The following is a 24,925-nucleotide window of genomic DNA, read 5'->3' on the forward strand; positions in this document are numbered from 1 at the left end:
TAAGGCCCACTTGACTTCTCATTCCAGGATGTCTGGCTCTTAGTGAGTGGTCACACCATCGTGGTTATCTGGGTCATTACAATCTTTTTTGTATGGCACTTCTGTGTATTCTTGCCACCTCTTCTTAATATCTTCTGCTTCTGTTAGGTCCATACCATTTCTGTCCTTTATTGTGCCCATCTTTGTATGAAATGTTCCATTGGTAGCTCTAATTTTCTTGAAGAGATCTCTAATCTTTCCCATTCTATTGTTTTCCTCAATTTCTTTGCACTGATCACTTAGGAAGCCTTTCTTATCTCTCCTTGCTATTCTTTGGAACTCTGAATTCAGATGAATATATCTTTCCTTTTCTCTTTTGCCTTTTGCTTCTCTTCTTTTCTCAGCTATTTGTAAGGCCTCCTCAGGCAACCATTTTGCCTTTTTGCATTTCTTTTTCTTATGGGTGGTCTTGATCACCACCTCCTGTACAATGTCCCTAACCTCCATCCATAGTCCTTCAGGCACTCCGTCTATCAAATCTAATCCCTTGCATCCATTTGTCACTTTCAATCGTAAGGGATGTGATTTATGTCATACTTGAATGGTCTAGTGGTTTTCCCTACTTTCTTCAATTTCAGTCTGAATTTGGCAAAAAGGAATCATTTGGCATTAGTCATTAGGGAAATGAAAGTCAAAAACAAAATGAGATACCACTTCATACGTACTAGAATGGTCATTTTAACAACAATAAGAACAATAGAAAATAACAAGTGTTGATAAGGATGGGGAGAAATTTGAACGCTATACATTGCTGATGGGAATGCAAAATGGTATAGCACACTGTAGAAAACAGTTTGGCATTTCCTCAAGAAGTTAAATACAGAATTGCCACATGATCTGATAATTCCACTCCTGAATATACGGTGGACCTTTGACTAACACAGGGTTAAGCTACCATGGTCAACTTATACGTGGATTTTTCCCCCCAATAAATATGTATTACAACATAACAGGAACCAAGATTGGTTGAATTGGGTGTGCAACCATGGATATGGAGGGACTGTAAAGATATATGTGAATCTTCACCTGCCTGTGTTATTCAAGGGTCGATTGTATGTCCAAAAGAATTGAAAACAGATGTTCCAGCAAAAACTTGTACAGAAATGTCCATAGCAGCCTAAAAGTAGAAACAACCCAAATGTGCACCAATGAATGACTTAATTAATTAAATGTGTTGGGGCCTCCCAGGTGGCGCTAGTGATAAAGAACCCTCTTGCCAATGCAGGAGATAGAAGAGACATGGGTTTAATCCCTGGGTTGGGAAGGTCCCCTAGAGAAGGAAATGGCAACCCACTCCAGTATTCTTGCCTGGAAAATCCTATGGACAGAGGAGCCTGGAGGGCTACAGTTCATAGGTTGCAAAGAGTTAGACAGGACTGAGATGACTTAGCATTAGCCATAGAAAGGAATAATATTCAGTCATATAAAAGGATTAAGTAATAATATATACTACAAATAGATGAAGCTTAAGAATGTTATGCTAAATGAAGGAAGCTAAGCACAAAGGGCCAAGTATTTCTATTTATATGAAATATCTAGAACAGGCAAATCTGAATACTGAGATATATCAGTCTGTATGGCCCAATAGAGTTAGAAAGCAGCTTAGTGGTTGCCAGGAACTGAGGGAAGAAGAGACCAGGAAATTACTGCTTAAAGGGGATGAGATTTTTGTTTGGGGTGATGAAAAACTAGATGGTCACGATGTTTGCACAACATTATAAATGTAATTGGTGGCAATAAATTGTAAACTTTAAAAGATTAAAATTGTAAATTGAATGTTGTATGTATTTTACCGCAATAAAAATGTAATGCCTTACTCTTTGGTCCAGAAATTTCAATTTTAGGAATCTACCCAGAAGAAATAATGGGATGGATGTGAAGATACAGTCAAAAGAATGCTCATTGGTGAGTTATTTAGAATGTTAAAAAAAAAGTGGGACAGTCCAGAAGTAGAGTGTTGGCTTAGTATATTATAACATATCTTATTATGGAATATTATGCAGTTATAAAAATCATATTGGAGAATACTTTATGGACATGGAGAAATATTCTGGATAATATGTCAAACAAACAAAAACATAGATCACAGAGCAAATACAAGGATCATCTTTTTTGTAAGAAAAACACTGCAAAAGGACCAGAAAGTTATAAACCAAAAGGTTAACAATAGTTACTTTGGATATTGATGTTACAGGTAAATTTTGATAATGTTCTTTTATTTTTTTGTGTATTTTCTAAGTTTTCTACTCTGAAAATGGATAATTTTTGTAACTTGAAAGAATAAACAATGAATGCTATTTATAGCAAGAAAACTATACCAATATCCTTAAAAAAATCTTAAAAAAACTTTTTAAAGAAGAAAATAAAAATCATCTATAATCCCATTACTTAATGAGAAATTTTATATTTAGCATGTTTTCTTTTGCATGTGCTAGTGCTTACTTTCACACTCACTTTGTGTGTACGTGATATATATGAATTAGTAAATCCACATAAGTATAGAGTATGTTATTTACTTCAGTTACTACATATCAATAACTATAAATTAATATTTTATATAAAAGAACTATTCAGTTCAGTTCAGTTCAGTCACTCAGTCGTGTCCCACTCTTTGCGACCCCATGAACTGCAGCACACCAGGCCTCCCTGTCCATCACCAACTCCCGGAGTCCACCCAAACCCATGTCCATCGAGTTGGTGATGCCATCCAACCATCTCATCCTCTATTGTCCCCTTCTCCTCCTGCCCTTAATCTTTCCCAGCATCAGGGTCTTTTCAAATGAGTCAGATCTTCACATCAGGTAGCCAAAGTATTGGAGTTTCAGCTTCAGCATCAGTTCTTCCAATGAACACCCAGGACTGATCTCCTTTAGGATGGACTGGTTGGATCTCCTTGCAGTCCAAGGGACTCTCAAGAGTCTTCTCCAACACCACAGTTCAAAGGCATCAATTCCTTGGCACTCAGCTTTCTTTATAGTCCAACTCTCACATCCATACATGACTACTGGAAAAACCATAGCCTTGACTAGACGGACCTCTGTTGACAAAGTAATGTCTCTGCTTTTTAATATGCTGTCTAGCTTGGTCATAACTTTCCTTCCAAGGAGTAAGCATCTTTTAATTTCATGGCTGCAATCACCATCTGCAGTGATTTTGGAGCCCAAAAAAAATAAAATCTGACACTGTCTCCCCATCTATTTGCCACAAAGTGATGGGACCAGATGCCCTTTGATCTTAGTTTTCTGAATGTTAAGTTTTAAGCCAACTTTTTCACTCTCCTCTTTCACTTTCATCAAGAGGCTCTTTAGTTCTTCACTTTCTGCCATAAGGGTGCTGTCATCTGGATATCTGAGGTTATTGATATTTCTCCCAGCAATCTTGATTCCAGCTTGTGCTTCCTCCAGCCTAGCATTTCTCATGATGTACTCTGCATATAAGTTAAATAAGCAGGGTGACAATATACAGCCTTAACATACTCCTTTTCCTATTTGGAACCAGTCTGTTGTTCCATGTCCAGTTCTAACTGTTGCTTCCTGACCTCTATACAGGTTTCTCAAGAGGCAGGTCAGGTGGTCTGATATGCCCATCTCTTTCAGAATTTTCCACAGTTTATTGTGAAAAGAACTGTATGACCATTGTAAAAATTTAAATGGTTATTGAAGTACTTTATAAAAGTCTACTGTTCCCCTAGTCTTTCTCCAATCCTACGTTAAACAACTACCAATATTGATAGCATTCCATAAAATTTGATCATAAATATTATATATACATTATATATAAATCTATCTTATTCTTTGTAATAGCTGTCAGAGTTCTACACTGTGTGAATTTTTAAAAATTTATTTATTTTTAATTGAAGGATAATTGCTTTACAATATTGTATTGGTTTCTGTCATACAGCAGCATGAATCGGCCATAGGTATATATGTACCCTCCGTCTTGAACCTCCCTCCCACCTCCCACCCCTTCCCACCCCTCTAGGCTGTGAGTGTCCTGGTGTGAATTCCCTGAGTCGTACAGCAAATTCCCACTGGCTGTCTATTTTTACATATGGTAATGTTCCACATTGTATGAATTTACCATACTATGTCTCCTAATGATGGACATTTTTTTACTTTAACCAGTCTTTACTGGTAAAGGAGACTTTAACCAGTCTCCTAATGATGGACATTTGGTTACTTCCAATACTTTTTTTATTGGCTATTAGAACAATGGTAATGGAGCTGCTCTGTTCATATATATCTGCATGCTTATCATAGTATTTCTCCAGATGCATATGACATTTTAAAGGCAGAAATGATAAGACTTGTTGACAGGTTTGTTAAGAAGCCTGATTTTTTCAGTTCAATCAAGAGTTGAATTATGCATTAATTCATACACAACAAAATTTATAAAACTCTGAATTACAAACTAGGATGCCAATTTGGAAAGTTATAGTAAGAGGTATATCTGTTTGAAACTAGAAATCCATTCTCCAAAACACCCCTTCTCTTGATTATGAATCATCCAGTGACCAGAAAGTTGCTCCAAGAACTGAGTATTATACGATGACTGCAAAACTCCGCCCTTTAGCTAGGTACTTTTACTCATAGTGCTGAAAGCTCGTTGACATATTCTTACTTAACAGTTCTAACAACAACTCTGTAATGAATTTATCCTTGTTTATCACGTCAGTTTTCATTATTTGGGATTCCCTCTCATTTTGAGACCAGTAGCCCTCTGTTCACTGGTTTGTTTCTTTAGATGAAACTCTGTGCAGTGTTCATATTAGGTGACTTTTTTCTTTTCCCTAGTTCTTTAAGTTCTCAAAGAGGCTGAGGCAAGATGAGGAGCATCACTCCTTCTTCCTTTTCTCCTTTTTAGTTGGTCTTCATGCATTTCATCTCAAATGGGGAAGTTCACTGACTGGAACCATCAGGCTTCCCACCCATTAAGCAGTGACCAGGGGGAGGAAAAGAGGGCAGTCTCAGCTTTTAGGGGCCTTTAGCTCAAATTTCTACAAGAATGGTAGAGGAAGAGGGTAGCCATTTCGGTCATGAATGATTGTATTCTCCTGGGCTAAGCCTATAAATATTAAACCCCAATTTTGTAGTGGTAAATGCCACCAAATTGAATTGCTTTTAAAACTACACATAACCCTGGCAAATATAATTTCAGCCCTTTTCTCACACTGCGGTATCCTTTTACTTACGCCATACTTTGACAGAGAAAGAATGGAACAAGCTTCATTTTGATTCATGAATGTTGTTTTTATTCTAAATGCCCCATGTGAGGGGAATGCAAATGGACACAAGATATATGCAAATTCACTTGCATACCCAGAGAAGGCAAATGAGGCTTAGTTCTTAGATTCCTTGATCAAGCTCCCTGGGTGAGAAGGGCTAAGGAAAGAGGTGTCTGTAAGTGAATTACAGAGAACGTCATGTTTGAGAAGGGAGAGGAGAGATGTTGGCTGCCATACAGCTCCCAGCATTCCAGAACCTGCATATAAAAGTGAGTGCAGCTGCCAAGGCAAGAGAAGGAGCTCAATGAAAGAACGGCCTTCACTGGCGTGAGGGCGCCCAGGGCACAGAATGCACACAGCAGGATAAAATGTAGTCTCCAACTTTTCTGCTTTAAGTCTTGACCCCAAATCCCTGCATATGTCTTTAAACCCCTGACTATCTCTTAATGCCTCATCCCTCTCTCTTTTAAAACCAAAGCCAAGACTAGGGTGCAGTGAGTAAGGCAAAACATATAAGAGGAGTCCCCAAAATCAGTAATCAAAATAAACAATGTTTTAGTATAGCATTTTTTAAAATTCAAAATTAATGCAAAATATCTATGTTGAACAAAATTCCAGATTTTAAATGAAGACAGAATGCTATTGACCACTTTTGTGACCCTGCCTTAATCACCCTGATGGGCATGATAAAGGACAGAAACAGTAAGACCTAACAGAGGCAGACTTAACATCCGGTCCCATCACTTCATGGCAAATAGATGGGGAAACAATGGAAACAGTGACAGACTTTCTTTTCTTGGGCTCCAAAATCACTGCAGATGGTGACTGCAGCCATGAAATTAAAAGGCGATTGCTCCTTGGAAGAAAAACTATGACAAACCTAGGCAGCATATTAAAAAGCAGAGTTATTACTTTGCCGACAAAGGTCTGTCTAGTCAAAGCTATGGTTTCTCCAGTAGTCATGTATGGATGTGAGAGTTGGACCGTAAAAGAAAGCTGAACGCAGAAGAATTGATACTTTTGAACTGTGGTTTGGAGAAGACTCTTGAGCGTCCCTTGGACTGCAAGGAGATCCAACCAGTCCATCCTAAAGGAAATCAATCCTGCATATTCATTGGAAGGACTGATGCTAAAGCTGACACTCCAATCCTTTGGCCATCTGCTCTTCGCATCAGGTGCGAAAAGCCGACTCATTGGAAAAGATCCTGATGCTGGGAAAGATTGAAGGCAGGAGGAGAAGGAGACAACAGAGGATGAGATGGTTGGATGGCTTCACCAACTCAGTGGACATGAGTTTGAGCAAGCTCTGGGGGTTGGTGATGGACAGGGAGGCCTGGTGTGCTGCAGTCCATGGGATCTCAAGGAGTTGGACACGACTGAGTGACTGAACTGAACTGAACAGAGGCAGAAGAGATTAAGAAGTGGCAAGAATACACAGAAGAACTATACAAAAAAGGTCTCAATGACTGGGAAAACCATGATGTGTAATCACTTACATAGAGCCAGATATCCTGGAGTGTGAAGTCAAGCAGACCTTAGGAAGCTTTACTGCCTACTAATAAAGCTAGCAGAGGTAATGGGATTCCAGCTGATTTACTTCAAATCCTAAAAAATGATGCTTCGAAAGTGCTGCACTCAATATGTCAGCAAATTTGGGAAACTCAGCAGTGGCCACAGGACTGGAAAAGATCGGTTTTCATTCCAGTTCCAAGGAAGGGCAATGCCAAAGAATCCTCAAACTACCAGACAAATGTGCTCATTTTGCATGCTAGTAATGGAGTACATCATGAGAAACGCTGGGCTGGAGGAAGCACAAGCTGGAATCAAGATTGCCAGGAGAAATATCAATAACCTCAGATATGCAGATGACAGCACCCTTATGTCAGAAAGTGAAGAGGAACTAAAAAGCCTCTTGATGAAAGTGAAAGAGGAGAGTGAAAAAGTTGGCTTAAAGCTCAACATTCAGAAAACTAAGATCATGGCATCTGGTCCCATCACTTTGTGGCAAATAGATGGGGAGACAGTGGAAACAGTGTCAGACTTTATTTTTTTGGGCTCCAAAATCACTGCAGATGGTGATTACAGCCATGAAATTAAAAGACACTTGCTCCTTGGAAGGAAAGTTATGACCAACCTAGACAGCATATTAAAAAGCAGAGACATTACTTTGCCAACAAAGGTCCATCTAGTCAAGGCTATGGTTTTTCCAGTGGTCATGTATGGATGTGAGAGTTGGACTGTGAAGAAAGCTGAGCACCGAAAAATTGATGCTTTTGAACTGTGGTGTTGGAGAAGACTCTTGAGAGTCCCTTGGACTGCACGGAGATTCAGCCAGTCCATCCTAAAGGAGATCAGTCCTGGGTGTTCATTGGAAGGACTGATGCTGAAGCTGAAACTCCAATACTTTGGCTACCTGATGTGAAGAGTTGACTCATTGGAAAAGACCCTGATGCTGGGAGGGATTGGGGGCACGAGGAAAAGGGGACGACAGAGGATGAGATGGCTGTGTGGCATCACCGACTCAATGGACATGGGTTTGAATAAATCCCGGGAGTTGGTGATGGACAGGGAGGCCTGGCGTGCTGCGATTCATGGGGTCGCAAAGAGTCGGATACGACTGAGTGACTGAATTGAACTGAACTGAACGTAATGCTCAAAATCATTCAAGCTAAGTTTCAGCAGTACATGAACTTCCAGACGTTCAAGCTGGATTTAGAAAAGGCAGAGAAACCAGAGGTCAAGTTGTCAACATTCGTTGAATCATAGAGAAAGCAAGGGATTTCCAGAAAAACATCTACTTCTGCTTCATTGACTATGCTAAAGCCTTTGACTATGGATCACAACAAACTAGAAAATTTTTCAAGAGATGGGAACACCAGAGCACCTTACAGGTCTCCTGAGAAACATGTATGCAGGTCAAGAAATAACAGTTAGAATTGGACATGAAACAACAGACTGGTTCAAAATTGGGAAAGGAGTATGTCAAGGCTGTATATTGTTACCCTGTTTATTTAACTTTTATACAGAGTGAAAGTGAAAGTGGAAGTCGCTCAGTCATGTCTGACTCTCTGGTCCATGGAATTCTCTAGGCCAGAATACTGGAGTGGGTAGCCTTTCCCTTCTCCAGGGGATCTTCCCAACCCAGGGATTGAACCCAGGTCTCCAGCACTGCAGGCAGATTCTTTACCAGCTGAGCCACAAGGGAAGCCCAAGAATACTGGAGTGGGTAGCCTATCACTTCTCCAGCAGATCTTCCCGACCCAAGAATCGAACCGGGGTCTCCTGCATTGCAGGTGGATTCTTTACCAACTGAGTTAAGAGTACATCATGCAAAATGCCAGGCTGGATGAATCACAAGCTGGAATCAGGACTGCCAGGAGAAATACCAACAACCTCAGATATGAAGATGATACCACTCTAATGGCAGAAAGTTAATAGGAACTAAAGAGCTCCTCATGAGGGTGAAAAAGGGGAGTAAAAAAGCTGGCTTAAAGCTCAACATTCAAAACTAAGATCATGGCATCTGGTCCCATCACTTCATGGCAAATAGAAGGGGAAAAAAGCTCCAAAATCACTGTGGACTGTGACTGCAGTCATGAAATGAAAAGACGCTTGCTGTTCAGAAGGAAAGCTATGAAAAACCTAGACAGTGTATGAAAAAGCAGAGACATCACTTTGCTGACAAAGGTCCATATAGTCAACACTATGGTTTTTCCAGTAGTCATGTATATATGTGAGAGTTGGATCATAAAGAAGGCTGAGCACCAAAGAATTGATGCTTTTAAATTGTGGTGGTAGAGAAGACCCTTGAGAGTCCCTTGGATGGAAAGGAGGTCAAACCAGTCAATCCTAAAGGAAATTAACCCTGAATATTCATTGGAAGGACTGATGCTGAAGCTGAAAACTCCAATACTTTGGCCACCTTATGTGAAGAACTGACTCAATGGAAAAGACCCTAATTCTGGGAAAGATTGAAGCCAAAAGGAGAAGAGGATGAGATGGTTAGATAGCATCACTGACTCAGTGGACATGAATCTGAGGAAACTCCAGAAGACAGTGAAGGACAAGGAAGCCTGGTGTGCTGTAGTCCATGGGGTTGCAAAGAATCAGACATGGCTGAGTAACTGAATAACATCACCCCGAAACTGACCTTGGTTCCAATAAAACTTTATTGGCAAAGCAGGTGTCTAGTTGTAGTTTGCCAATTTGATTTTTTTAGATTATTGCATTAAAGTATTGTTTATCTCCATGATTGAATTTTCTGGCACCTCTTAAATCTGGTGCTCAAGGTGAGTGTCCCTCAGTCAGTCAGTTCAGTTGTTTAGTCGCGTCTGACTCTTTGCAACCCCATGGACTGCAGCACGCCAGGCCTCCCTGTCCATCACCGGAATTTACTCAAACTCATGTCCACTGAGTCAGTGATGTGATGTCATCCAACCATCTCATCCTCTGTTGTCCCCTTATCCTCCTGCCTTCAATGTTTCCCAGTAACAGGGTTTTTTCAAATGAGTCAGTTCTTCCCATCAGATGGCCAAAGTATTGGAATTTCAGCTTTAGCATGAATGAATGTTCAGGACTGATATCCTTTAGGGTGGACTCCTTGCAGTCCAAGGGACTCTCAAGAGTCTTCTCCAACACCACAGTTCAAAAGCATCAATTCTTCAGCACTCAGCTTTCTTTATGGCCCAACTATCACACCCATACCTGACTACTGGAAAAACCATAGCTTTGACTAGATGGACCTTTATTAGCAAAGTAATGTCTCTGCTTTTTAATATGCTGTCTAGCTTGGTCATAACTTTCCTTCCAAGGAGCAAGCGTCTTTTAATTTCATGGCTGCAGCCACCATCTGCAGTGATTTTGGAGCCCAAGAAAATAAAGTCTGTTACGGTTTCCACTGTTTCCCCATCTATTTGCCACAAAGTGATGGGACCAGATGCCATGATCTTTGTTTTCTGAATGTTAAGTTTTAAGCCAACTTTTTCATTCTCCTCTTTCACTTTCATCAAGAGGCTCTTTAGTTCTTCTTCACTTTCTGCCATTAGGGTGGTGTCATCTGCATATCTGAGGTTATTGATATTTCTCCTGGCAATCTTGATTCCAGCTTGTGCTTCCTCCAGCCCAGCGTTTCTCATGATGTACTCTGCATATAAGTTAAATAAACAGGCTGACAACACACAGCCTTGAGGTACTCCTTTCCCTATTTGGAAACAGTCTATTGTTCCATGTCCAGTTCTAACTGCTGCTTCCTGACCTGCATACAGATTTCTCAAGAGGCAGGTCAGGTGGTCTGGTATTTCCATCTCTTTAAAAATTTTTCACTGTTTGTTGTGATCCACACAATCAAAGGCTTTGGCATAGTCAATAAAGCAGAAGTAGATATTTTTCTGGAACTCCCTTACTTTTTCAGTGATCCGGTGGATGTTGGCAATTTGATCTCTGGTTCCTCTGCCTTTTCTAAATCCAGCTTGAACATCTGGAGGTTCACAGTTCACATACTGTTGAAGCCTGACTTGGATAATTTTGAGAATTACTTTACTAGTGTGTGAGATGAGTGCAATTGTGCGGTAGTTGAAGCATTCTTTGGCATTGCCTTTCTTTGGGATTGGAATGAAAACTGACCTTTTCTGGTCCTGTGGCCACTGCTGAGTTTTCCAAATTTGCTGACTTACTGAGTGCAGCACTTTCACAGCATCATCTTTTAGTGTCACTCACCCTGCTCTAGTTCTAGCCTTGTTTCAATCCCTCCTCTTCTTTTTAAACTTTATGACAGTTGTTTGCGAATAAGCTCTTTTCTGGACTTGGCTCAATATAATGAGACCTGGGAATATGCAGGATATACTGGTTTCTGCAGAGAGCTTTTCCTCACTCCACCTGCCTTCCTTACCTTCTTTCTCTGAAATCAGTTTCCCGGCAGAGCATTCTTGATTGTCCTTCCCTTTCCTCTTGTTTGCTTCATGTTTCTTTTTCTCAGCACCATCTCCTAAATTTCTTGATCTCAGCTTTCCAAGTTCTGTGCAAGTTCCAAGCACCTCAATTCTTGTACTAATTTTAGACAACTAGGATGAAAGAGAAGTTTGCTCTTCTTGTGAGAAATTTGCTTGTGCTTGAATCATGTCCATGCCCAGGGTAGACTAAGATGATTTTCTTAGAAGAATGGACAGTGTGTATATGCCATGACACCGGCATGTCAGACTATCCTTGAGATACTCTGTTTATAAAAGAAAAGTTATTACTTTTCTTTACTTTGGGTGGCCTTCACATTTATATTCCATTCTAGGTTTGTACAATAGACTGATATCATACTTAATTACAATAGAGTAACTGAAGCTAAGTCGCTTCATTTGTGTCCGAATCTTTACAATCCTGTGGACCCTATGTAGCCTGCCGGCCTTCTCTGTCCATGGGATTCTCCAGGCAAGAGTGGGTTGCAATGCCCTCCTCCAGGGGATCTTCCCGACACAGGGATTGAACTCACATCTCTTATGTCTCCTGCATTGACAGAGGAGTTCTTTACTACTAGCGCCATCTGGGAAGCCCTGAGTAACATCATACATATTTTTAAATTATGTACATTAAAATACACACAATGAAAGAGAGGAGGAAAGAAGAGAGAGAGAGAAGAGAGAATTTACATTTTGAAGGTAAGGCTCAGCCATTCTTCTAAATGTGGATACATCCCAGAGGGAGCATGAGAAGGGAGAGGTGAATCTATTGTTTCCTTACAAAGCTGTGTCTATCAAAATGTACTTCATGAGGAATTTTAAGGCATTTTGGAGTAATTTGTCTGTGTTTAGTTTTTTCCTTATTGTTGATTTAGGAACTAACCCCCCATTAGAGACTATTCTACCAAAAGCAATGAATGATTGTTATTGTGTTTTGTCAGAGTGTTTTTCAATTGTTTAATGGATTTGCATTCTCTTTACCCAACCAAACTGACTGTCTTTGAAAGAAAATGTGAGGTCATAGTTATCACACAATATTTATTGCACTTAAACTTTTCTCCTTGGGGTTTGCAGCAGGGGTAGGTCAAGGCTGTGGGCTCTGTAGGTTGGCTTTCCAGGTTCAAACTCTAACTCTGCCACTTGTTACTGTGTGACTTTGTGTAAGTTACTGCACTCAGTTTTTTTTTTTTTTTTTCTCATTTGTAAGATGAATATAATGCTAAACCTAACCCCTTAGGGTTATTGGAAGGATTAAATGAAATAATGCAGATAATGTGCTTTGCCCAGCACCTGGTGTTTAGTAGGAATTCAGTAAATCTTAGCTGTGATGATAATAGGCTGGGATTGCATGACTGCATGGTGACCCTGCAGTTTGAGGAGTTGCCACTAAAAACAGTGACTTCTGACTATGGTGGTAAGATCCAGTCAGGCATGTGGTAGCATGTCATTCCAGTAAGTTATCCAGTACGTTATATCCAGTAAGTTATTGAGGTTTTTTCCCCCATAATATTATGTTTACTAAGTTTTCAGACCTGAACAATTTCTAAGTCCTAAGGACCATGAAGAAAATACACTTGGAGCAAAATGGTATAAAATAAACTTAAGTAAAGTCTGGGTCCCTTTTTAATTTCCACTAACAGTAACTACATTTTAGTTCCTTGTCCTATTTCCAGGTGTTAATGAAAGATAACCTTCCATCATTAACAAACTTGCTTTGCATGTTTAAAATACTAGCCTTGGCACTGGTGCTCATAGGTCTTAGCTGCTTGGCAAAAAGACCATAAGAGCAGTTTCCTCCTATTTTCAGTTTTCTCATTCTCTTCCCTGGTGGGTGCTCAGTCCTCATTCTAGAATTTCTTAGGGGAAAAAAAAAACACCTCATCACCCTTCTGATTATTTTATTTCTCTTCTCTTGGCAAAAACTTACAGGGAAAGATAAAAAAAGAATTGTGACCATATTGTGCACATACCCTTTTCTAATCAGGGGTTTCCTTGGTAGTTGGTTTTGCAGCCTCCAGCTGAGAAATTCCCCAGCTTCTACAACTCCTTTCTAATCATTGCTTAATATCATTAAAATTTGATTCTCTAGAGCAGAGGCTGGCAAACTATGGCCCACAACCCTGATGCCTGTGTTTGTAAATAAAGTTTTATTGGAACACAACCATGCACATTTGTTTACCTATTGTGTGTGGCTGCCCTCCTGCTATGACAGCAGAGTGGGGTAGTTGCCATGGAGACCAGATGGCTCAAAAGCCTAAAATATTGACTATCTGGCCCTTCCAGAGAAAGTTTGCAGACCCGCTGCTCTAGAGCATCTATAGCTTTCAGTTTGTATTAGTTATTTATCATCAAATAACAAATTACCCCCAAATTCAGCAGGTTAAGGCAAGAGATATTATTTCCCAGTATCTGTGGGTCAAGAATTCAGGAGTGGTTTTAACGGGGTGGTTCTGAGTCAGGGTTTCTCATTAAGTTTCAGTGAAGACATCAGCCAAGACTCCAGCGATCTGAAGGCTTGACTGGAGCTGAAGTCTCCACTTCCAAGAGGGTTTCCTCAGGTAGCCATTAGTAGAAGGCCCAGTTCCTTGCTAGTCGCTGGCAGGAGGTATCAGTTCCTTGCCATGTGGACCTCTGCACAGGGTTACTTGAGTGTCCTCACAACATAGCAATCGACTTTCTTCCAGCAATCTACTTTCTTCCAGCAAGTGATCTGAGGGCAAGGAGAAGACTGTAACATCTTTTATGATCAGGATTAGATCAGGACATCTTTTAGTGTCAGAATTCACACACCCTTATTTGCACATTATTCTATTTATTAGAAGAAAGTTACTAATTTCAGTCCATACTCAGAGGAGAATTAAGCTTCATCTTTTATTTTTAGTTATTTATTTTTTGGAGCTTTGAGGTATTTTATGATAAAAAGCTGGTACCCACGTACACAAATGAATAAGAACTTAAAATTCATCATACATTTACTTCATTTTCTAGCTTGAGCTTCTAGTAAATCTTTAGCTTCATTGATTTTGACTGCTATCTAAGGAGATCCTGTCTTGTCTGGGTGATTTAAATGCACAATTCATCGATGAGCATCTCTTATTTTTTTCTTTATTGGCAGTAGGACTTAAACCTAATATTAATACTGCTTCCCATTTTGTCACTTTGCATTCAAACCCATCTCTGTAATGGTCACTGGTGAAGGCAGACTTGGATAGACTGTGAAAAATCTGTTTTACTTGAGAGTCCACATGCCTCATGGCTTGCAAAGCATAACGACCTGCACAATGGTCAGTCTAACTGCTACCACTATACTGGCCATAGTTCCAGCTCAGCTCCCCTGCCCCCTTGGAGACTGTGGTTCATTCCAGCCAGAGGCCACAGCCACCAATTCCACACCTCTTTCAGAAAGCAACGCGGCCACCACCAGCAAGCACAAATTGCCCACACATGGGTGTCCCAGGGATTCAGCTTCATCTAGTAAAGGAAAACGTATCGAAGAATTTATGGACATATTTTAAAACCACCATCCTTAATTTCAATCCATTTTTTTCCTGTGAATCTTGGACTTTTTTAAAAATTTATTTTTAATTGGAGGATAATTGCTTTACAGTGTTGCATTGGTTTCTGCCGTACAATAACGTGAATCAACCATTAAGTACACATATGTCCCCTCCCTCTTGAACCTATCTCCCACTACCCCCATCCCTCTGGGTAGTCACAGAGCACCACCAACACCTTTTTTAAGGAGTTTGTTTTGTTTTTTTTTAGGCCTACAAGAGGATTAAACTTTTCCTGCAAAGGACCAGTTAGTAAATAGTTTTGGCTTTGTGGGCTATAAGATCTTTGTTGCAACTATTCAACTCTGTATAAGGAAAGTAACCTAGGACTTTCCCTGGTGGTCCAGTGGCTAAGACTCCACGCTCCCAATGCAGGGGGCCTGGGTTCCATCTCTTGTCAGAGAATTAGATCCCACATGCCACAACCAAGAGTTGGCACTCCACCACTCAAAATCCTGCATGCTGCAACAAAGATTCAAGATCCCCAGTGCTGCAACTAAGACCCGGCACTTCACTGCACCCAGGTAAATAAATAAACATTTTTTTAAAAAGGAAAGTAAACTAGACAATAGATAAATGAATGGGCATGTCTGTGTTCTAATTATATTTTATTTACAAAAATAGGCAAGGAGTTGGATTTGGCTGATGGGCTGTAGTTTGCCATACTCTGGTCCAGAAGATTCTTCTTCAAGAACACAAACCAAAAAGTTGACTCACATAGCAGACATTTTTTTTTTCAGTTTATTCTTTTATTTTTAAAAAAATACGGAACACTTCATGAATTTGCATGTCATCCTTGCTCAGGGGGCCATGCTAATCTCTGTATCATTTCAATTTCAGTATATATGCTGCTGAAGTGAGCATGAAGACATACAATTTTAAGCTGGGGATCTGTGCATCTTGGACCCTTCTCAACCAAGTGATAAACTCCTCCAGGATAGGAATCATGACATATAGTTCTTTTTATTCTCCTTCAGCATTCAATAAGGTTCTGAGCATGTAGTTGCTATCTGATTAATAATTGTTTATCATTTAATGGATTCATAGTATTCTATTATATGACTATTCTATAATACTGAAGCAATTCTTACTCTTTGTTAGTACAAATACGCTGCAGTACATATGGTTCTGCATGCATGTTTGTACACACATATGAGTATATTCTAGGAGAGATTCCTAGAAGTATAATTAAGTCAAAGATCATGTGTACTCTTAATCTGACAAAAAGAATTTCAAATTAATGTTAGTGTGTAATTTATTTCATATAACAAATGCACAATACTTCAGAACAAAATAAAGATCTATAAGGTGCTTTGAACTTCATAGACTTGTATTTCCTGTGCGATCTTCACAGAAACCTGTTAAGCTCTTTCTATGCCAAGTATAGAATGCTGATGACCAATGAATCTATTGTTAGGTGGTGTTTATAGATGATAGAGCAGGCAGAAATGAAATGTTTCCTATTTTTATGTCTTCAGAGAAGCCTCATAGAACTTTTAGATTTCCCAGAACATAATAGTGAAATTGCCGCTAGCACTGCCCTTGCTACATCAAAATTCCTTTCCTGAAAGTCCTTCTTAAAACACAAATCTATTCAGGAGACAGTATATCCCCTCATCTCCCTATCACGTCAGTGTATCCTATGGAAAGGGCCAAAGGATTGGCCTTGCATCAATGGACCATGAAAGGATGACATTTTAAAAAGTCATTTTCAATTAAAAGAACTTGTTGAAGAGGAAAGGAAGGGACCAAATTGTATTGAGTGCTTACTAAGTATCAGATTATTTACTCATGTTTCCTGTTAAAGTGGATATTATTAATCTCTCTTTCAGAGATGAAGAAATATGTTCCAGAGGATCTATTGACTTTATTTTCCAGTCAAGTTTAATTTAAATTGAGATCTTTCTAACACCAAAGTTGTGTCCACTATATGATACTGCCTCCCACTCTGCTCAGAGTGTATTGATATTCTCATGCTACAAACATACAAGACCTCAGACCACTGATTTCCTGAGCCTGGCCTTATGGCACGAATCAGCTTCAGGAAAATTTCAGCCTTTGCTCTGTCCAAGAATAAAGTAGGAGCTGTCCATCTGAAAGCAGACTGTTCAGCAGGTAAAGGGAAACCAGCAGAAAATAGGATAACCAGAAGTAATTACCTTGACCTAGAGTGGAGAGAAATGAATGACTTAATTTAGTCATATTGTCTGGTCATTATGCTAATTAGAGGAAATAAAAAAGAAAGAGAAGGCAAATGGAAAGGAAAAGAGTGGTGGTTAGGGGAATACCTGAGAGAAATAAACTGTTTGCAATTTATGATTCCAATGAGGTAAAACCAAAACCGAAATTTCTTTGCACTGCCTCTTTATGACTTTACTTTAGGGGGAAAATTATTTTACTGTATTTCACCTTCTCTACTCAATAAATATTAGAAACAAACTTTGCAATTTTATAACTACTTCTCTCCCTGTGCTTGGAGATTGTTCCTGGATTGTATTTCTTCCAAATACAGAATATAAATGAACATATATATTATAATACAATAAAATAGCTAGAGTCAAATTTCACTCATGTGGACTCTAAATTCAGAATTTATTTTTAAAAAATCAGTCATGGGTTGCATTGAAATTTGTGTTATTGGGAGTATAGATTTTTAAAAAGAGTGAAGTCATTGAAAAACACAAGTGGTGATAGTCAACTCATTTAAGAGAATTAATTGCCTGTAAATAATGTAACACCTATTGCATAATTACTGCTTCTGTCTGAATTTAGGCCAAAAAAAGTTGAATTTATTCAGTAAAGAAACCCTTGTTTATATGGCATTCCACAACTGAATTAACCCCTAAGGGGATACTATGAAAAGTGATTGTGAAATTTGCTTAGTCATGTCCGACTCTTTGTGACCCCATGGACTATACAGTCCATGGAATTCTCCAGGCCAGAATACTGGAGGGGGTAACCTTTCCCTTCTCCAGGGGATCTTCCCAAGCCAGGGATTGAACTCAGGTCTCCTGTATTGCAGGAAGATTCTTCACCACATGGGAAGCCCTCTACTACACAAACTTAGATTGACTTTTTGGGAATGTTGAAAGTAAGAGGTTAAAAAATAATTTTTGGAAGGAAGGGTTAAGCTAAAAGATTAGAGTCTAGAAATTGGAATCGACACGTAAGAGGTTTTTTGGTGACATCCAGAGGTTAGCTCTGGTAGTGTGGTGTGGATGGAAGCAAATTTTCAGGGATTTTCAGGAATGACTAAGTAGTAAGTAAATGGAGCATTCTATAGAACATACATTCCAAATATTTGGCAGGGGAATGAAGGAGAAAAAGGATAGTGATGATGGGGGATGGACAATAATGGCAAGTGAAGTGAAGTGAAGTCACTCAGTCGTGTCCGACTCTTTGCAACCCCATGTACTGTAGCTTCCCAGGCTCCTCTGTCCATGGGATTTCCCAGGTAAGAATACTGGTGTGGTTTGCCCTTTCCTTCTCCAGGAGATCTTCCCAGCCCAGGGATTGAACCCAGGTCTCCCGCATTGTAGACAGACGCTTTACTGTCTGAGCCACCAGGGAAGTAAATGGAGATTTTTGCAAAAAGTGGGAGATTTCTGCATGATGGTAGGCAGAAAAAGATTGTTCTAGAAAGGGATGGGATTAAAATACTGGGTAGAAATGAGGAAATTAATAAATTAGACTTTATAAGAGAGAAAATTCTGCTCTTTAAAAGACAGTCTAAGAAAACGAGAAGACAAGGCACACAGGAGGAAGAAACATTTGCAAATTGCAGATCTGATAAAGTACTGGTAAACTGAAGTCTTTAAGTAAAAGATTCACTAAACTCAATAACAAGAAAATAATCCAAAAAAGAAAAAAAATGGGTAAAAGATTTAAACAGACACTTTACAGGAGAAGATATACACATGGCAAACAAGTACATGAAAAGATGCTCGAGACAGTTAGTCATAAGGAAAATGCAAACTAAAATGTCAATGAGACATCACTACAAATCCTAGTAGAATGGCTTAAAAAATAAATAAAATGAAACGAACTGATGTCAAATGCTGGTAGGGATTCAAAATAACTGGAACTCTCATACATTGGTTTTGGGAATGTAAAATGGTACAGCCACTCTGGTAATTTCCTATAAAGATAAACATGCATTTATTCTATGACATAACAGTCCCATTCTGAGGTATTTATTCAAAAGAAATGAAGACTTACATCCACAGAAAAACTCTATGGGAATATGAAATATATCAATATTAAAAATATATATATATATAGCTGAATCACTTTTCTTTATACCTGAAACTAACACAGTATTGTAAACCAATTATACTTCTGTAAAAAAAAAAACCTCTAAGGAGATATTTATAGCAGTTTTGTCCTTATTTTACAAAAGCTGGAAACATGCCAAATGTCCATTAACGTGAAATAGATTGTGGTACACCTGTACAATGGATTCTGTTCAGCAATATAAAGGAACAAACTACTGATACATGCAGCACCATTATTATACTCAGTGAAAGAAGCCAGATTTGAAAGACTACATATTGTATGATTCCATTTATACATTTGGAAAAAGGGAAACTATAGGGATGGAAATGCAATCAGCAGTGGCAAGGGGGCTGAGGTAGGGGAGGTAAAAAGCAGTGTGACAGAACTTTTCAGGGTGATAGAAATATGACATATCTTGATTGTCATAATTGTTACATGACAGCACAAATTTGCCAAAATTCGTAGAACCTTACATCACAAAAGGATGAATTTTACTATATATAAATTATATCTCAATCAACTTGAAAAACAAATTTAAATGGCTGGGTAGAGAATAGTTTCTGGGCGAAAGTAGCAATACTTGAGCTGCATGGTTTTTCTTGCTTTCAAGATTTGCATACATGTTTCCTTCACATAAGGAGCCTCCCTCTTTCCTTTTTTTCCTGAGTAACTCCTTATTCTCCTTTGCGTTTCAGTAAAGCATCACTTCCCCACCCCCAGAAAACCTTCCCTGACCCCAAGACTAGGTTAACTTTTCCTGTTGTGAGTTCCTAATAACATGCTTATCTAATCCCTGTGGTATGTAGTATATCATACTCTATTGCAATTGCTTATTTAATCGTTTCTCCCCCTTTGTGCTGTAGACTCTGACAGCAGAAATAGCATCCATCTTAGTTAATTATTGTGTCCTTATATTTAGTACAGAGCCAGGAAAAATGTTTATTGAATAATATAAAGCAGAAGGTTTGGAATGGCTCAAGGAGAAATTGAACACTAAATTGATAAGTGATGAAAAATATGTAAGTTACTCCCAAAATTATGTCTCCATTTCTGACCTCATACCTATGTTCTACTACCATAATTCAGATTGTCTATGTGATAGCTTCACAGAGATGACCCACTGTTATTTTAGCCTTAATATATATTTCTAAGCAGAAGTAATTTTCTCCCTCCTCAATTTCATTCAAATTAAATTATTCTCCCAATTATTCTATTTCTGTCAAGTGGTATCTCTATCTTATAGTCTTCCAAAAGGGAAACCTAATTACATTTAACATCTCCTTCTATTTGCCCTCTCATCTAATTTGATCTAAAAAGTGTTCAGTCCTTCTTTTGAAATAATTCTCATTCACATTTACATTTTTTTTTTACTCCCACTGCTGTTCTTATACAGTCAAATATAATCAGAGAGGTAGATACCAAGCAAGAAAACACATATTCAAATATGTAATTATGACCTGAGATAAGTACATAGAGGAAATATAAACAGGGATGTTACAGAGAATTATGGGATGGGGAGGGCCTAATCCATGTAGAGTGGCAAAAGAGCACTTCTTTGAGAAGATAACATTTAAGCCAAGAAGAAGGAGAGAGAGAGCGAGCCAGCAATAGGGAGAATAGAAAGGAGACCTTACTGAACTGAAGGAAAAGAACATAGATAGGATTTGAGGTACGGGAAGAAATTGGAGTTCAATGATAGCATGTTCCAGAAACTGAAATAAGATGATTATAGCTGGAGGGCAGTGAGCAAGGGGGAAGAGTGACGGATAGGAGGTTAGGGAAGCAGGCAGGGACCGATCATGTGAAGTGTTGGCACAGGATTTGGATATTATTCCTTCTAATGTGAAGCTACTGAAGAGTTTTTATCAAGAAGTAATGGTAAGCAAGAAAACTGTTAAACATGTGAGCATATCTATATAAGCACTTATCATAAATGACATTAACAATGATATTAAAGTCTAGATTGAGAGGATGTTAAAACTAAAATACTAGATAGCAACAGTGAGCAGAATAGGAGGAAAAGTCATTGGAGATAAAGTTTTAATAAATTAACTTTAGACTTTCTAATGTTCCTGTTAAAAACAGAATAATTACCAAAAGGATAGAAATATAAAGGCTCTAAATCAATAAAGGTAAAGAAAGAGAAATAAATAAAACTGGAACTATCCAATAAAAGGCATGCAAGGAGGAAAAAAAAGTTAAAATGCATTATAAATAAAAACACACCACAGAATTCTAGAAATAAGTCTAAATATGTCAATAATTTAAGTTCAGTTCATATATACATTAATCTTGTCAGTTAAAATCAGAACTACTTATATTAGATAAGAAGGGAAAAAATCTAGCTGTATGTATTTGCCATAGACATAGCTAAAACATAAATGCATAGAAATGTTGAAAGCCAATGAGTGGAAAAAATACATGATGGGCAGATATTTCCCAAAAGAATGCTGCTGCTGCTGCTATTGCAGTGATATTAATGCCAGACAAAACAGACTTTAATGTAGAAAGTATTGTTAAGAATAAACTGATTTAAAAAGTAATAAAAAATAACTTACCAAGGAGATATAGCAATTCTGAATCTATATGTGAACTTACAATTTATCTTCAACAGATATAAAGCAAAAATATCATTGACAGAATTTTAAGAAATAAATTTTAAATTTCAGTGGGAGAGTTGTTTTTTTAAACTACATTTCCTACAGAACAGAAGTAGCAGACAAAATGTTAACAAGGATATAGAGGATATGAACAGCACCTAGCAAGAGTGAGTTCATAGATATAGCCAGAATCCTTTACCTAACAGATATTACATGTTCTTTTTAAGTACACAAGGAAAACTTACAACATTTAACTGCAAAGCCAGTCTTTGCTATTTCTGCAGAGAAATAGCAAAATAACTGACATCATATGGACTATATTCTTTTTTTACTACAACAAAACTAGAAAATCAATAACAAAAAGTCCCACAGCCCACAATAGAGTGACTTTTAGTTTCTGCCTTAAGCACATAGATAGATGGCAATAGTGCCATTACTGAGATGGGAAAGCCTGAAAGAGGAAAATGTTTTTAAGCTGGGTGGAAATGGGTCAGAGGAAAGATGAAATCAGTTCAGAGATGTCTGGCCAACCTAACACCTAGTGAGGTATTGGGACAGATGTACCTCAACTGATTCACCAGCCTTAGACTCAATGTGTTTGCTGTGACCACACTTCTTTTCAAAGAACCTGTTTCTATTTTGGGAATTCATAAATTTGAGTTCGAAATTTACCTAAAAATCTTGTCAATTAATTGGTTATACTGCCATCTAGTGGTATACTTTAGGATTAGCAGATGTGATTTTGTTTATTAGATGAACTCCCTTACACTTTAAAAAAAAGTTAAAGAAAGCAAGGATTGGTTTCCTTGTTCACAATATTGCCATTATCATGTCTATATTATGCATATTTTTCCATATCCCCAAATATCAGTATTACCTTTATATTAAACTATTAATATTGCAAAAGATTTCTCCCCAAACAAAAAAAGCTGAATACACAAAAATTACACAAAAGCTGGTATCTGTTGAGTGCTTACTATGTGTTAGGCACAACTGTAAGTTCTTTACATGAGCATATCATCTAATATTCACAGCCTCTGTAAATACTGTTATGTCTGACTTGAGGGAATTGAGGGATAGAAGGATAAGTAATTTAGTCAAATCTACATGGCTAGTAAAGCACAGAGCTGAGACTTGGATATAGGTAATATGGTTCTACAGCTCTTCAGCTTAACCATTATAAACATGGCTTAAACCAGGAAAAATTGAATATAGTCTAAATGCTTAACAATAAGGAAATAGCCCAGTATACTGTAGAGTGTCAGTTTGATAGAATGTTATGCAGACATTTAAAATGATAGATTAAAAGGTTATATAATAACATGGGAAACTATAATGTGAAAAGTCCAGCCAATGTTATGCATACAGTATGAGTTATACATCTATATGTGACACTCTAATATGTTTTTTATTTTATAAGTTTTAAAAAACTTATTTGGAAATAATTTCAAACTTATAAGAAGTTGCAAAAATTAAAGTAGTACAAGGAACATTCATATACTCTTTACAAAGAGTCACCTATTGTAATTTTATCTCCTTTGCTTTGTCATTTATTCTCTTTCTACACACACACACACACACGTTGTTGTTCACTTGCTAAGCTGTGTCTGAATCTTTGCAGTCTTATGGATTGCAGCACGCCAGGCCTCCCTGTCGCTCACCATCTCCGAGAATTTGTCCAAATTCATTTCTATTGAGTCAGTGATGCTATCCAATCATCTCATCCTCTGCCACCTTCTTCTCCTTTTGCCTTCAACCTTTCCCAGCATCACAGTCTTTTCTAGTGAGTCGGCTGTTCCCATCAGGTGGCCAAAGTACTGAAGCTTCAGCTTCCGCATCAGTCCTTCCAATGAATATTCAAGGTTTATTTCCTGTAGGATTGACGGGTTTGATCTCCTTGCTATCTAAGGAGGCAATTTTTTTCCTGAGCCATTTGAGGTAAGTTACACACATCATAGTTTTTGCCCTTAAATACTTCAGCATATATTTCTATAAAATAGGGCTTTGCTCTATAGATAATAACTTCATAAATTTACACTGATGGAATACATTTATCTAATTTATGGTCTATGTTTCACATTTTAAAATTAATCTTATACTGTTCTTTATAGGTTTTTCTCCTCCTAGGACAGGTTCAATTTTAGGGTCAGTTTTTACGCAACAGTATTTAGCTGCCATGTCTCTTCATCTGCCTTAAATCTGGAACATTTCCCAGCTTTTCTTTGTCTTTTTTGACATTGACATTTTTCAAGAATATAACTCCTCCATGGCTCCATTAAAAAAAAAATTGAACGCCTTTTGTTTTCTGTTTGTCTGATGTTTCCTCATTATTATACACTTGGAGTAGGGATCCTGCATAGATGATGTTGTAACCTTCTCGGGATACTACAGCTGGAGGCACATGATGTCCTTCTGTCCCTCACAGGCAATACTCCATTAATTTTGACCAAGAAGTCAAGGTGGCACCCACTTTCTCCACTGTATAATTATCTTTTAAATTTTTTGCCTTGCAACTAATAAAAAGTAGAGGGTGGAGATAATTTAAGACCATGCAAATATCCTATTCTTCACCAAAAATTTCTCTTGGATTTAGCATCTATTGATGAATCTTGCTTGAATCTACCATGAACGTTGCCAGATGATGATTTTCCATCTAGCACCCTGTCCACATTTACCACTTGTCCCCCCAGGGCTGCATTATGACTTTCATGAGCCCTATGCTCTTTTGCCTTCATGGATCCCTCACTCCATAAAGATTTAATTTAATATATTTTACTACTGCGTTGGTATAAAAATATGATCCAAGCTGGATTTGTTGTTATTACTTTTATTTTTCTTTTGGTTTCTATTAAAAGAAACAACAACAACAAAAAAAACGGCCTTTAAAAGTATTATGGGATTTAGACACTTTGTCTAATGGATAAGTTGACTTTGGGCCCTCAGTAGTTTGCTCTAAGCAAGAGATTTCCCTCCTCCCCCATTTATTTATCTATCTATCTCCTAGTTCAATCCCTGGATTAGGAAGATACCCTAGAGTAAGAAATGGCATCTCACTCCAGTATTTTTGCCTGGAAGATCCCATGAACAGAGGAGCCTGGAGGGCTTCAGTCCTTGGGGTTGCAAAGAGTTGGACACGACTGAAGTGACTTAGCACACTCTCCTATCTATCTGTCTGTTGATATCTATCATCTGTCCATGATTGTGGACTCATGGATTGCTATTTTTTTCAGTGGTCTATAGTTCATTATTGTTTTTCTTAATTTGGTGCTCGAATTACCCCAAATTTGG

The 24,925-nt window shown here is 38.2% G+C and overlaps 1 protein-coding gene, 1 non-coding gene and 1 pseudogene across 4 annotated transcripts in view; 1 reads left to right on the forward strand and 2 right to left on the reverse strand.

Moving 5' to 3' along the window:
- NRG2 (neuregulin 2) overlaps positions 1-24,925 on the forward strand; it is a 257,705-nt gene that overhangs the window by 25,660 nt on the left and 207,120 nt on the right. The window lies entirely within an intron of this gene.
- LOC122439840 lies at positions 14,056-14,780 on the reverse strand (annotated as a pseudogene).
- Positions 15,522-15,626, reverse strand: LOC122441096. The gene has a single exon (XR_006269239.1). It is a non-coding gene; the product is annotated as a U6 spliceosomal RNA (small nuclear RNA).

This window comes from Cervus canadensis, chromosome 4 (assembly GCF_019320065.1).
Source record: "Cervus canadensis isolate Bull #8, Minnesota chromosome 4, ASM1932006v1, whole genome shotgun sequence".
In the NCBI taxonomy this organism is placed as follows: Eukaryota; Metazoa; Chordata; class Mammalia; order Artiodactyla; family Cervidae; genus Cervus; species Cervus canadensis.